The sequence below is a fragment of the Pithys albifrons genome, chromosome 18 (genome assembly GCF_047495875.1).
Source record: "Pithys albifrons albifrons isolate INPA30051 chromosome 18, PitAlb_v1, whole genome shotgun sequence".
Classification (NCBI taxonomy): domain Eukaryota; kingdom Metazoa; phylum Chordata; class Aves; order Passeriformes; family Thamnophilidae; genus Pithys; species Pithys albifrons.
Window position 1 is genome coordinate 10,537,401 of NC_092475.1, and position 15,179 is coordinate 10,552,579.

General features: G+C 42.6%; 1 long non-coding RNA gene across 1 annotated transcript; it reads left to right on the top strand.

Moving 5' to 3' along the window:
• The first annotated feature begins 10,602 nt into the window (after positions 1 to 10,602).
• LOC139680529 (uncharacterized) lies at positions 10,603 to 12,044 on the top strand. The gene is made up of 2 exons (XR_011699363.1): positions 10,603 to 10,688; positions 11,801 to 12,044. It is a non-coding gene; the product is annotated as an uncharacterized lncRNA (long non-coding RNA).
• Positions 12,045 to 15,179: the final 3,135 nt, after the last annotated feature.

Genomic DNA, 15,179 nt, shown 5'->3' on the forward strand with positions numbered 1-15,179 from the left:
GAGAGGAAGCTCAGACCCCAGCACACACAGTTCCTGACCCTCTCCTGTAGAGCAGCTCCTGCTCCACAGCTCTGTGAGCTGATCTGCTCACCATGGGCAGTGTTCTCTGAAGCCCAGCACAGCTGCAGGTAATAACCAGCTTCTGTGTCCAAGCCACTGCATTAAGGTGTGGTGTGCTGGGGTTAGGATGGGGCTCAGCTGGACACTTTTTGTGTCCTGTTTCAGTGCCTGGCCTTGGTAATATGCACTTTTGGGGGTGTCTGATGCTGTTGACTCTGCTCCTTGTTTTTGTTTGTGAGCACAGACAGCAGTGCTACCCAAAAAGTGCAGATCTGAGTAAAGGAGTTGGATAAACAATCTGTCTTTTCCTTGGAGCAGTGGAGCTGACAACAGTCATTTCTCTTGGGGCTAACTAGTTGGTATTTAGGTAAATCAAACCATTTCACACTGCCTGCCATGCCCTCTGCCAACCTCCGCAGTGATGGCATGCACAGAGACCTGCTGCAGGGACAAAGCCACTGTCTGGGGCAGGCACTACATCTGTTCTCTGAGTAGTTTAAAAAGGGGTTTTCTCCAAAGTGCTGATCCTGACAGCCTGACTTGCACAGCCCAGGTGCAATGTTTGAAAGCAATTTTTGGTTGTGCTATGAAATGATTCCTCTCCAAACTAAAAAGAAAGTCCTCTCTTGCAGGCATCTGTTTTTGAGTTCTGTCCCTTTGTAAACTCTTATTTAGGTGGAAAAAGGGTAAAAGGAATGACAACTTATCTAACAGGCCAGGCTGGTTTCTTAATAAAAAAGCTTTGCCAGATGTCAGCATGGAGAGCTGGTGACCTGGCCCCTTGACTTTCCAGCACAGAACTTGGTGCCACTGTGGGCTCAGAGCAGTAGCAGAAGCTGGCCTGGCATGTCATCACTTTAGCACTTCTGAATTGCTTTTGAATATATTGGCAATTTGAACAGAGCCAGCTGCAGTGGTTTTATTAGATATTTCCTGGAATTTGAAATTAATGTGAAGGTTTAGGTTCCTAAAAGTCAGAAGAGTCTTGATTTTTTTTCTGCCACTTTCATCAAATTAGACAAAAAATTGGACCCAAATGTATCATGTCCCTCCTGCTTTCAATAAACTTGAGTGAACTGAAACTTACTGTACAAAAATATTGGGTGCATCAGCTTACTGATGATCTTGGCAAAGCCTGGTTTTGGATAGTTTAATTGGCGTTCTTAGCCTTTGTGAACCTCTGAGCACCTACAGATTTGATTCCATGACTTTAGGAGAGCACAAGAAATAAAAAATGGGGGGGAAATAGTCTCTAGTGCAGGACTGAGCTGGAGATAGGCACTCTTGTAACTGGTTGCTGCTGCCTCTCAGCGTTTGTCACCACGAAAAACACAATATGCATTCAAGATCAATGTAATACCTAAAGCTGTGGCTTGATTTATGCAAATAAATTTGATTTTATGCAAATGTACAACTGACCTTCCTTTGGTTGAAGTAGGTTGGCAGGTACAGACATTTGAACTCGAGGGCAGAAGAAATGAAAGGTGTCTGCATTATGCAATGGAGATTTCTTCAGAGAACAAGTGTCTCTGGTTACCTACAGCACAGGGTATGTGCCAGAATATTCTGCTAACATTTCTTGAAGAGATCTCCGAGTCCTTGCAGAGAAAAGCTGCTTGGATTTTTCAATAGAAATTTATTTTCAGCAGAAATAAGATGTTGCAGCTGAAGTAAAAAGTGTTTGAAAAGAATCAGTTTTGAAACAGAAAAAGGCAGCAGGGGAAAGACAAATCTGAAAAATGTTCAGTGATTTTTTTTGGCTTGAATTTCAGGAAAGGACTTTTTCTCAATAAGCTGGTTATTTATTGAAAGTCGTCTTCAAAATCACATTTGCTTCCAGTGTTACTTATAGTTTTCCTTAGTACATTGCAATCCTTCTCCCCCCTCTAAATTTTCTATGAAAAATACAAACAGTACATATTTTGATTAGGAGGAAACATGATTGAACTCAACAACTGTTGGGAGTTCATATGAATGTTGAGAAATACTATTTTAGAAGAATCTGATGAATGCTGCTTTCTCAGCAGCAATGAGTTTTCTGAGCTGATATACTCCTCTCCTATGCTAATATGAACTGATCCTGAATGTTACTACATATTTTCCAAGTATCACTTGTGTAATAACAGCCCAGCCTCTCTGTTAGCTATCCCAGAATTCAGGCAGCTGAAACCCATACACAGCTTTAAAAATACACTCTTGCTAAGCACACAGTTGGGAAACAAAAGAAAACAATATCAAAAAAGAGGAAGGGGATAAGGCAGCAGTGTGCCCGGGGCTCTGGAGTACAATCTAGGCAGGGCTGAACTCTAGGAAGGACAAATACACATCATGAGTCAGAAGAAGAACAGTGTGGAAATAAGAGGCAAAACAGCATTTCAGTTGTCTTTTCTGTGTATAAAAGGCTGAGAGGAGATTCAATCAAGGATTTTTTTTATATTTTATCTCTGAAGAACTGAGCCAGACTTAACTCTAGATTGGAACTGGCCTGAGAGTAGAGAGGTGCCATCAGATTTGAACTCAGAGTCCTGACGGGGTGGGATCAACCCCACGTCAAGGTCAAGGTGACATGGCAGAGTCTGTCCCTTCTTCATCACCTGACAGGGTCCTGGACCTGGTTGCTCCTCAGCCTGTGCTCCCCAGGATTTGGTTAATGATACAGAAGTTGTCTGGAAGCTGGACTCAGATTTAAATCATAGCTTGGCAAACCATAGATGAAACACAAACTGTAGTAGTGACCTGGAATGACAATATCACTATAGAAATATCATCAATCCTAAAAATCAGAGGAAGTCGACAATTTGATCATGTTGGACATAGCTGAACTGGTGGATCTGTTGGAATAATTTTAGGACTAATTTGGATATCCAGGAAAAGAAAATCAGATAGTCTAATGTGTGACACTAGCTGGAAAATAGAACCATTGAAAAATTTGGGCATCTAACTCCTACTTGGCAGCCTAAGAGATCATTTTACAGCCTCAGTACTTTCCTAGATCAGAGTCTTGGTAACCAGTGACAAAGAGATGCCCTTAATAAAAATGTAGGTGACTTGGCTATGTGTGTCTCCTTGTGTGTGAACAGGTTGCAGCTGTTTCCTTTGCTCACGCATGTTGGGTGTGCCATGAGGTGCTCTGAGGTTGCCTTCTCGAAGCCCACACTGACTCCAGTGCTGATGGTCAGGACCAGCCCCGGGCAGGACCCGACCTTCCCTCTCTATGTTCAAACTCAGGGCAGTGTGTTTTGCAAAGCTTCAAAGTGCCACTTAACGGGACTTTCATTTTCCTTCCAGCTGAAGGGAAAGTGTTGTTAAACTCCCAGGCTGGCAAGTCCGAGTTTACACAGATGGAACAGTTAGTGCAGACCGCAGAACAAATACCAGCGACCAACCAGTTTCACACTTCTAAAGAAAGAAAGAAAGGAATGGCAGAGGCAGGCCAAAGCAAACAGGCCTTGGAAAACTCAAACCCGCTGCTTGGAATTTTCAGCTGTGACTTTTCTTTTCACATTCAGGCTCTTTTGGAGATCTCTCGATTCAGCAAAGCAGAGAGGACTTTTGCATTCATATGAAATGATTTAAAGCTCCGTGAGGAGTGCTGCGCTCAGTCCCAACAACCACAAAACATACATTGTTTGAAATTTTATAAACGTGGTTTTCACTGAGAGCCACATTTCAAATAAAAAACTACATTTTCTTGCCAGCAAATAATATGATGTTGAATATCCCACATCTTGCCTAGCTGTGGCAGTGGGGTGTGTCACTCTTTATGCTTTTTTTTTACATTTTTTAAACTGAGGACAAGTCCTTTGCCCCCAGGAGAGCCCTGAGCCCCCTTCCTTAACCCAGGCTGTCATCTGTCTCACTCCCCTCTGGCGATGTTGACCAGATGAGGAGGGCTGAGTGCCCCAGGGGCTCATCCACACTGCCCTGCAATCAGTCAGAAAGGTCATCACTGAGTATCGCCAGCAAAAACCTCTGCAACACCCTGCACTGCTGCTGCAGGGCCTCAGAGCAAAGGACTAGAGCAGAAATTAATCCAGGTCTCTCCCATGGCAATGGAAGCATAACCTCTGGGCTAGCCCCAGAGGATTTTATTTTATTAAGACACTAGGGTCATGCCTCCCTTCATTCAGCCAGCCTTTCATTCCTGTCCTTCAGTAACAAAGGAATTGCTAAGGAATTAAAAAGTATCTCCTGTGAATACACAGACAGAGGCACTAGTGAACCTCCACTCAGCACCTGAGACCTGCTGGGTGAAATTGTTAGGAGTGGATAAATCAGTTTAGATAAAATTATCCTCTTCTATTCCCAGAGATAGCATTTAAATGCAAAAGTCTTTCTGAAATGGAAACATTTCATGCTGTGTAAACTGTGACTTGTACTAACAACACCAAGGCAAGTTCTGCTCCTGCAGAAACAGATGTTGGTTGGAGTAACTTCAGATCACTCCATCAACGGGCTGGTATCTGCAGGGGCCTTCTCTCACTTTGGGTTTATAGTTAAGGAGCTCAAGCAGCATCTTGCTCTGAACTGTTTCATTAAGTACTTGTGTCTATTTGGTTTTACTTCCATACACCAGAGGTGTGTGTTTTCATCCTTGCTGTATTAGCAATAGCTTCCTTCCCCATCATGCACAGTAAGAGTACATGGTACCTCAGGCTGCTGACATCAGATTTTACTAAATCAGTCCAGACTTGATGTAAAGCTACACAAATCCAGCTTCACTCAGTGGAGAGACTTCACTGTTTGTCCCAGCTGAGACCAGATTGGATAAAGCCCTCAAAAACCTGGTCTGGTCTAACACATCCTCCTGGGGTGACAGGACTTGAGGAAAAGGCATGAAGCTGAGTCAGGGGAGGTTTAGGTCAGATATCAGGAAAGGGTTGTTTACCCAAAGGGTGGTTGAGCATTGGAACATACTCCCCAAGGCAGTGGTCACAGCACCAAACCTGTTTGAATTCTAGAAGCATTTGGGCAATACTCTCAGACATATGGTGGGATCCTTGGGCTGTCCTGCACAAAGCCAGGAGTTGGTCTCAATGATCCTGATGGATTCCTTCCACCTCAGAGCATTCTATGACTCTAGGGGTCCTTTCATACCTAAATAACTCTGTCATTCTAGGGCAGAAACCTGTTCTGTAAAATTTGGGCAAGTTTCCCCATGACCAGGAGCTTAAGGGACTTGCAAGTCTCCAGAATTAGTGTAGCCTCTCCTAGATGGCAAACAAGAGGTTGCTCAGACATCTACATCCATGTCCCATCCATCTCCTCCCTGACAAGGTGCTACTTGTTCAGCGATGGTTGCATTTGCTAACCACAGTGCAATGCAAAGATCCTTCCCTGGTGAAACCACTGGAGCTCTGTGCACCATCAGGGACACTGTGGTAGCTTAGTATTATTTATAATGTTTTTACAGCTAATATTGCTGTTTATACAATTATACTAAACTGGACTTATTGACTGTCCATACTCATTTCAGGGGAAAGGATGAGATAACCCGTAAAGATCCCTTCCAACCCATATTATTCCATGATGCCTGAATATGCAGTATTTTTCCTTTATTTCAGTGCCAAGTGCGTGCAAAGAAGATATTGTCTATAAAAGGGGGAAAATCTTCCTCATTGCTCTGCAGTTCCTGCTCTCGGGAACTAGTCCCTCCCTTTCAAACAACCTTTGCTGACAGAAACCCGAGATGATACATGGCAGGATGCACCAGAGTACCATGGAAGCCAGTGCAACGTGACGCATTTACTGTACTACAACGTACTGTATCTCAGTGCTAATGACGTCTGGGTATTGAAATAACCTCCGCAGGGAGCAACGCTGCAACACCTGCTTCTTCTTCTGGATAACTCAGTCTTCAGCTCCTTGCTGCAATGGAAAAAAAAGACCTTCTCAGGGAGGCTGCTGAAGAGGAATGTCACATTAGGGCATGCTTGTTAATGACAAACCATTACAAGGTTGCCAAGTGTTCAAAAAGATGCTCCCAAGATCGCTAGTATTGGAATATTTTATGTAGCATTTAATTATCCAAGGTTCAAATTATATGCAGGAAAATAAATAGAAAAAGCAAGAAAACCTTTCATTAAGTGATGCCTAGTAATAATTAATCATATATTTATTATATGATAACATACCATAATAAGGTTTGGAACATGGGGCCAGTGGTTGAAGTGCCTCTTGACATTGTGTGGAGCGAATGAGGGTTGAGGGTCAAGTTCTGCCCTCAGTTAAATCAGCCACATGTCCAACTGTGTTGATACAATGCTTTACTAGTACCAAAGCCTGCTTCTCAGGAGCATTCCCGTTCCAACAACACGCAAAAGGCCTTGTCCAAGATAGGATCATCTACTTTTTGCCAAGTATTTATGGCTTGAGATGGGATTATGGTGCCCAGCAAAACACACTAGCACCCTATAAGGGAGATTTGGCTCTGCTTTTGCATGGGATTTGCATTCCTCTGGGGTTTTTTTGCTGCTGGTACCCTTCCACAAGGCTAAGAGTATCCAGGGAAGCTGCTGGGAACTTCAAAGTATGATCTCTGAGGGACAATTTTCCTTCTGAATATTTCCAGTGGGAATTTCTAGCAAGTTGGCAGAGCAATTTGTTGAGATCACTCTCTGCCTTCTTATGTGTGTTGCTAAGAAGCAAAATCAGCTAATACCCGACCAGGATGAATACAGGACTTAGCTATTTATACTTTTCTTGAGGCTTCAGACTCAGGCAGCCACATATTATGTCATTCACAGCCAAACACTTTCCCAAAATTTTCCTCTTATAAAATACATACTTGGTCTTACACCTACTAGAAGAGATAAAAAATAACTTTAATTTTTAATGAATATTTAGATTCTGGGGGCAGCATTGATAAACAAATTCACTATGTTTGTTCTAATTCAAATCCTGTTCATAATCAATATGAGACACTGACAGGAGGATTTTCTGCTGGAAAATAAAGATGACTATATGTAGCAATATATACATCTCCTTTGTATTTCAGTAAATATTATGATTTGTGGACAAATGGCCAGTGGTCAAAGGGTCAATGTTTACCCAGCCAGAAACTAATATCTGAGAGCCATTTATCTCTGCAGTGACACTGCTTGAATCCATAATGATTCTGTGATTTGCTTTGTTTGGAAAAAATGTAGGCATAATATAGTCTAAGTGTAGTGGGCATATTTCTGAAAAAATAGAATTAATGTATCTTCTCAGTCCAGAATTTTTCTTTGATCTCTCTTCTATTTATTGATTTTATTGTTTTCATAAGTGAAGCATATAGTTTTTGCTCTATATTTAACACCATCATCTGAAATATGGTCATTCTTTTAGTTTTCTGAAGTATATAAAGTACTTTTCTAGGTCTACTTTTTCCCAATGAATGTAATAAATTCCTTGAGAAATGTCCTTACGATTGTCAGAATGCATGTGGAAAGTTACAAGTGTCTTTTTTCTGTATAGATTAAGGCTATTGGCAAATTAAAGAATTTGTAGAGGAGAGGATCCCTGTTTGCAGAATAGAAGAAGTTTGTTCTTAGGTGCTTACACATAATCCTTATTAACTTTACCAAAGGCTAAGTGGAAGTGCACGTGCTGTTTATATGTGTCCATTGCAATGTCAATTGTTATTTGGGTTTCTGCTCCCATTGATGAGGGACGGACAATCGTCCTCCTGGATCATGCACACAGGGTTTATTGGAACACAGGATGGAGGTGGATTCTGGCATTTATTCAGATTCCCATGGGATAATCCTGTGGAAAGTTAGCTATGGCAAACATCACCTGCCAAAGAACCCGTAGATAGGGAGGGTATTAGAGGATTGGCTTTGGCTGCAATGAATCTTCTCCTGTTTCTCTACAGCTAAGCAAGTATCCTACATCTAGAATTCAATTGGAACCTGGTAATCAGTCAGTATCTCAGTCACTACAGAACGAACCCAGGCTTGGGGTTGGTGGAGACCCAAATAAGTACCTCATATGTAACCACTGCACAGTGAACATACATTCTACTACTGACACCAAATTGGAGCCAATGTTATGTACAGAGGTCATCTTTGACACCTACTGAGCTTCAAGCCAGAAGCAGAGCTGGTTGCTCTGATAACTCCCTGCCTGGCATTCTTGTCTCTGTGCTGGCTCTCTATGTTCAGGTTTACCACAGGCTGCTTCCTCAAGATAGCTGATTTAATTGGGCAACATAGAGTTGTGTAAGGGATCCCAGGCTAATCCAAACGAGCAAGTCCTGAGAAAAGGTGGAACATCCACATGGCTACTCATGGTGCAGGACCTTCATTAGGCAGAACTTCATTACTCAGGGTGTGGAGAGGCCCTGGCACAGGTTGTCCAGAGGAACTGTGGATGCCCCATTGCTGGAATTGTTCAAGGGTAGGTTGGACAGGTCTTGGAGCAGCCTAGTCTTGTGGAAGGTGTCCCTGCCCATGGCAGGGGGTGGGATGAAATGATCTTTAAGTTTCCTTCCAACTCAAACCATTCTGTGATTCTACGACCTCTGGCTCAGGTGTCTCTTCATCACCCTTTGGAGTGCTGAGCAGGGACATTTGGGAATGGCTGAGCCCTTCCTGCCCTCCCAGTGACACCAGTTTCTGCATGTCCTAGTGGAGTACTCAGTGCCAGTCCCCTTCTGTGACTGCAGGGGCCATGGAGGGCTCTCTGCTGTCAAACAGCCACCACGTTTCATCCATGTCTGCTTTTTCGTAGTGGCTGAACTGCTTCCCCTCTCTACATTGGAAAGCTCATTGGGGTAATTTTGGATGACAGATATTATTACTATATTTAATTTTTGAAACTCCACTGGAAAAGTTAAGCACTTGAAGAAATCCCTACACTTACTACGTTCAGCTTTTTCCCTCATAAGAAAGGACTGGAGAGTTTTTGTTTTTAATTATTATCATTCTCCCTTGAAATTATAGGCAAAGCACCCAGTGACATTCGAAACATAAATTACTGGCCTGCAGCCTTGTACTACTGTTTCTCCATCTCTCTGCCAGGGCTTCAAATCAATTTTCTGCATTTCTTTTGGGGTTTTGGAAGAAAATTGTGGAAAATAGCTGTTGGCACGTGGCATTTTTCCACAATGGTTAGAAATAGTGAATGGGGCTGTAATGGGCTGCCTTGGAGAAGCCAGCCCCATTAAAATGCCAACCTCAGATGGATCAGAACACTCTCTCAATTTGAATTTCATAACTTTTCCACAGGAAGAGAAACATAACTTTCCTTGATTTTCCCTGTAGTTCTGTATATTTGCTTGAAAATAATTTGTCTCCTAATTTTCATTTTTTCTTGGTTTTTTTCCTTCTTCTTATTCATTTGCTTGTTTGTTTGTTTGTTTTTTCTTTCCTAACTTTGAGTGATTTCTGAAGGATTTGGTTTAGTTTTGTTTCTTTATTTTGGTTTTGTCTGGGTCATTCCTTTAAAAAGTGACTTGGAAGTTCCCTGTTGCTGAGCGATCATCATTCAGCCAGTAAAATCCTTTGCCTCAAAAGTGGATCTGGTACATTTTTAGGTGATAGTGGCCATACAGAACCATCACTCTCAGGCTGGAAGAACACTTAAATCTATCATGACTGATCTGAGATTTAAACTCATAGGGTAGTGGCCAACACTGAGGAATTTTGCTCCTCCAAGTTTGGTTCATTTCTTTGGGTTTAGAGGCAAAGCCCATTAAGAGAAAAAAGAAAAAAATAAGAAACAAAGGAGCCTTTCAGTCTGTGAAGCAGACCTTGAGCATTCACAGTGGTTGTGTGGGATGAGGCACTGGGAGCGAAGAAGAGCATGGCTCTATGCAAGACAGAAGGTTGCCCAAGAGCTGAGACCCGAAAGAACCAGAACAGAAAAATCCTGGATTTCCAAGGAAGAATTTTGCTGATCTCATTGTACTGGTCAAATTGTAGAGTTGGTAAAAGAAAAAAGGTCAGTTCTAGGAACCTCCTTACAGACAAGTTGTTTATTTCAATATGGCAAAATCTTCAAGAAAAAAGATCACACTTCAGCATCTCCCTAAAAACTGATTCTTCCCAAATCCCTAGAGAAAGTCAGCTCTTGGGTTTTTGATTACAGGTTTCATTGCAAGGCAGCGATGTAATGTTGTATGTCATAAAGTGAATGAACCAAGTAGAGAAAGTTTATTGGGTTAACCCAAGTCTGGGAATTCCAGATTCATCCAGCCATGGTTTCATGTTGAGTATTTGAGGTCAGAATATCCTGCTGCTGGCTGGCCTGGTTCCTCCAGGACAGGAGGAACTGCTGCAATAGCATCGTAAAAGAATCATTTCAAAAGGGAAAACTGAGTTAACCTATGGGTGTTTCAGCTAGCACAGAGTAATGAGTTGCTATCTTCATTAACGGAAAGAATGCCAAAGGGGTGAAATTTGTCAGAACAGGCAGAGGCACAATCCTTTAATGAGTTGAACAGGAGCTGGTTTGCAATGTGAGGGTATTGATAATCCCAGGGTTTATATAACAGCATGATTCTAGGTCAGGGAGCAAAACCCACACCCTCCTGTGTACACGCACTCACTCAAGCACTGCAGGGCGACACAGTCTCCTGAACAGATGGCTCCAGCCTGGGGTAAGCACAGGCACTCAGGAAAGATGACTGTTTTGTCAGCAGGGTAAGTCCTCCTTTCCTGCTTTTGCACCTCAATATGTAGGGCAGATGTTGATTTTTTTCAGTAAACAGTTTTGCAAAGGGTCACTCGGTCTACTGTGACACTGGATCAGTTTAATTCACCCCAAGAAACTTTATATTTTGAGATACTGTTTTAGAAATTTTGAAAACATCTTTTCTGCAGCTTGAGAAACGCTCCCTTATTTTGCTGACTTGTGTGCACTGAGGAGTTTGACACCCACTCTGACATCAAGAAGCTGGACCTGGAACCTGGGGCACTACACAGGGTGAAATAACCATCTCCTCTCTACTTTCTTTTTTGCTCAATCTTGCTACCACTGCATTTGGATTGTTCAGGAAGATGGTTTACTTTCCCAGAAGTAAATGTAAAGAATGTAAAGAATGGTTCTAGCACAACAAAAAGTGCCTTTTAATAATAAAGCTAATTTCCCATTTTCCTTAATAACCAGTTTAGTAATAGTATAACATCATTGAAGGGTAATTATTTTACTTAGCCCTGTCAGCATGACAATGCAAAGGTGATGCTGGTTGTGAATCTGGATCCTCCTTCGTTTTGCTATCCCAGTGCCAGTCATTTTGCAGGAAGCAGTTTCTAGAAGCTCTCATGCCTGGCAGATTTTTGTCACTGCCACTGGCACAGCCGCCAGCACTGTCTGACTCGCTGTTTATGGTTCTATAAAAGCCAATTTATGATATTAGAGAAAATTTGAAGCGTTGTAATTCTGAGTTCACTAGCAATTGTGGCTTAAATAGTCTACCTTAAATTCCCTCCCACAGCATTCCCTGAGAATGTTTAAATTCCCAGGGTTAATTTTCTTGTGGTCTCCATATGGACAAGTCTATTATTGAATAAAATAAAGGAAAATAAAAGATTATCCGGAAGAATGCCAAGAGTGACAACTTCTGAGTGACACTTCTAAACATATCTGGAGGAAGTTTAAGGCATCTTCATCCTCTTTTTTTTTTTTTTAATGTGTGCTTATTCAGGGTGAGGGTTTTTTTCCTAGATAACAAAAATACCTCCAGATAAGGAGGAAGATGATAACAGATGTCAGCCTAACACCAACTCTCAGACCTGTTGCCTTCTCTTTACAGGTGGTTGGTGACTGCCAGAAAAGGAACTACTGCTGATGAAAACATCATATATTTCCATATATTTGGTGCTCAGGAAGCCTGGTAGCAGCTTTGTAGAAGTGGACATTTGTGTTGCTATCATCCACATGAAAAACTCACAGGTGAAAAAGAGACGTGGTGAACATCAAAGGCTACAACTCCTCTCTGGCTTCTGTCATTACCAGGGGGCACAAAGTGGAAGGGAGGAATAAAAATATTTAACAACTCCAGCAATCCCCTGGATCAGTTTTGAGGGTGTGGGTGGTGATGTCTGAGTGTGCTGCAGGTGTTGAACTACTCAGAGAAGCAGCACAAGTGTTGGCACACACAGGTGTCAGGAACTGGAGCCCACAGAGCCAACTCCAGTGGGCACGAACAGAGCCAGGGAGCTGCAGTGCAGCCCAGAGAGGATCTCTACAGCACCCCCACATGCAGGAGGGTTGTGTGTCCTTGCTGTGCTTTGGCAATGCACTCCCTCAAGTTCTGAGTGCTGTTTTGTTGCTTTGTCAAAAGTAAAGTTCTGTGCAGGTGTGAAAAAACAGGATAGAGTGTTGCAACAGGAGGGTTCGGCCTCCTTCCCCAGTGCTCCTCATCAGTAGTGGTGGTGCTCTGAAGAGGTTCCTAGAAAGCACAGGACTGAGCCAAAAACACAGCTGAGCTGGTGTCCCGTTGCATTGGCAAGCACAGTGACTGCATGTCATCGAATTCCCAGCATTCACAGCACTGAAAAGAGCAGGAATTTTCCCTTCTTGCACAAAATGATATATTCCTCCCTCAGTTACAGAAAAGAGACAATGGGTAATGAAGATCAGGTTTGCCAAGAGCAGTGCATCCCTTTCATTTCAGTGTTCTCCCAGACATGTAAAAAAAGCATAATAATTACAGAAAGGAACTAGCAAGTGCTTCACATTTTGGAAATAAAGTCAAAATATTTCTGACACAAAATTTTTCCACTAGAAAGAACCCAACCTGTGTTTTGCTGAAAAGAGAAATGAATCAATGGCAGTTATTTTGGGGAGATTACTCAGGTTAAAGCAGTAAGAAAGATTACAGGAGAGGTCTATATCAAACTCCAGAGGTCAGGAGTTTTTCTGATCTCCTTCCAGTAATTTAAACAGGCTATCCATGTTCATATCTAAGTGCCATGAAGAGTTCTGGAATGATAAGGGTTGGAAACACAGGTTTTTGAATGGAGGAAAAAAAAATACAGTTGGAGAAGAAGCTGTGTAAAGCTCCAAAGGCACTTTCCATGGAGTCCTGCAAGCCTGGAGACAGCCCTGTTGCCCCAGTTTGAATTTTCCTATTACCTCTGCTGTGTGAATGCACCACTCATGTGTTTGCTGTGCCTCATTTAGTTGCACAAAAGTGAGTGGGTGAAATAGTTTAGATGAAAGAGAGTGTGTGGCAAGAGATCAAGAAAATAATTACTGCTGTGATCCACTGTCAGAGCTAGAATATCTCAATTAAGGCAGAGGATGAGCAGAAAAAGCTGTTGGAAGGGAAGGAAGGAGATATATATGTATGTGTACACACACACACACACACACATACACTTCTGCTCTTTGTGTTTTCCAGGAATACTCTTGAAATAAGTCCAATGAGTCCTTTGGTTACAATGCCTTCCCCACCCTAGTTTGGTTTCTCAGAAACTTTGCAAATTGGCTAAGATCTTGCTTTGCACAAAGGTTTTACTCCATCTTTTGGGATGATCATTTTCATTTCAACAGGGAGTTGAGCGAGTTGACATAAGAGAAACCTGTGGAGACTTCACAATAAAGAGTATTCCCGCTTCTCCAAGCATCATACCTGAGCAGCAAGAAACCTTTCCCATTGAGGTTAATACATGGAGCTGTGTGGCTGGGGAATAAACTCCCCTTGCCTGACATGGTTTCCTGACTCTTTCCTGGGGCAACTGGTGACCATGACCCTTCCTAAGACAGAGCAGGCTGTTGGGGCAATATCTGAGGACAGCTGACTTATACTGTAAGTGTTAATGCTACAAGGTATGATGGGGAGATGAGGGTGACCAGGTGACTTCTGTCACATGGGGGATTTTGTAGGGGTGGAAAGCTACAGACAGTAAATTTCACATCACATCTTAGTAAAAAATGAGGCTGATGTGCTGTAGGTGAGGTTGTGAATGTGTGCACTGTGGGGATCTCGTTTGCTATTAGTGAACCCTGCATGGATGGGTGTGAACCAGGGTATGGACCTGCTCCACTCAGAGTCCATGAGCTGTTTTTACACTGCTGGTTTGTCTCTTAATGCACTGGCACATAAATCTGTCACCTGTGCAGGTTTGCTTAGCCTTCCTGGCTGAGAACAGCCATTCATTTTGCTGCAGAGATCACATGTGTCCTTAAACTGTGCTTTTGAAACACTGACACACTGCAGATGTGTGTGTGTGTGTGTAAACTGGGGAATTACATCTCTTCCCCTCTGCTTCTGCTTGGCAAATAAATACCCATTTCACTTGTTGTGCAGTGACACCTCCTGTGCACTCCCAGTGGTGTGAGCACCCAGCAGCTTGGCAGTGCCAGAGGTTAGGCACAAAGAGAGGCAGGGACGGGGAGCATGAGGAGCTGGCTGGGGCCACAGTTTCCACTGGACAGCTGTGGCAGAACCTGTGCTCACACCCACTCTTGCCAAGCTGATGACAGTGTGCAAAGTGAATATTTTTGAAGGCACACAATGTGGGGCAATTTGTGTGACTTCTCATCACTTGCCCACACAAAAAGCACAGAGAAGATTTTTCATGCAAATAAATACCTACAATTTTCCCCCCCTGAGCAGAGAATCCAACCTTTCTTGGTATCAAGTGTTCTTTGATGTTCCAGAGCAATGTGGTCATCAACACCTGTTGGCATGTGCAAGCTGTGAGTGCCAGGCCTGCTGCTGAAGAGCCTCAAGGAAGCATACTGATGAAAACTTACTAAATAAATACATAAATAAACCCCAAGCTGCAATTAAATCTGCATTGAGAGTTTCTATTATTTCTGAGTATAAAAGCTCTCTGAACCCAAAACTCTAGAAGACAAAAGCTTAAATCCAATTTTCAAAAGTCTGTGAGTGTGTAAGTGCACCCTAGTGCTGGTGTCAGCAGGAAAGCAGAGCAAAGACTGCACTAATGTTCCCTTAAATAAATCTGTGTAAAAAATACAGGTTTAGGATGATTGTGGAGAACTAGTACCTGGAAAAATGGGTCATTACAAAAGCTGTAACTTGTGTTGTTTCTGGTTCTTGCCAGTGGAAATCTGTCTTAATCCCTGCCTAGCGTGTCTTGCATTCATTACTTCTGTGCCATTAAAGGCTTCCCTTCTAGGCCACAGAAGCCTTGGCAGAAAATGCCAAAGACACAAAA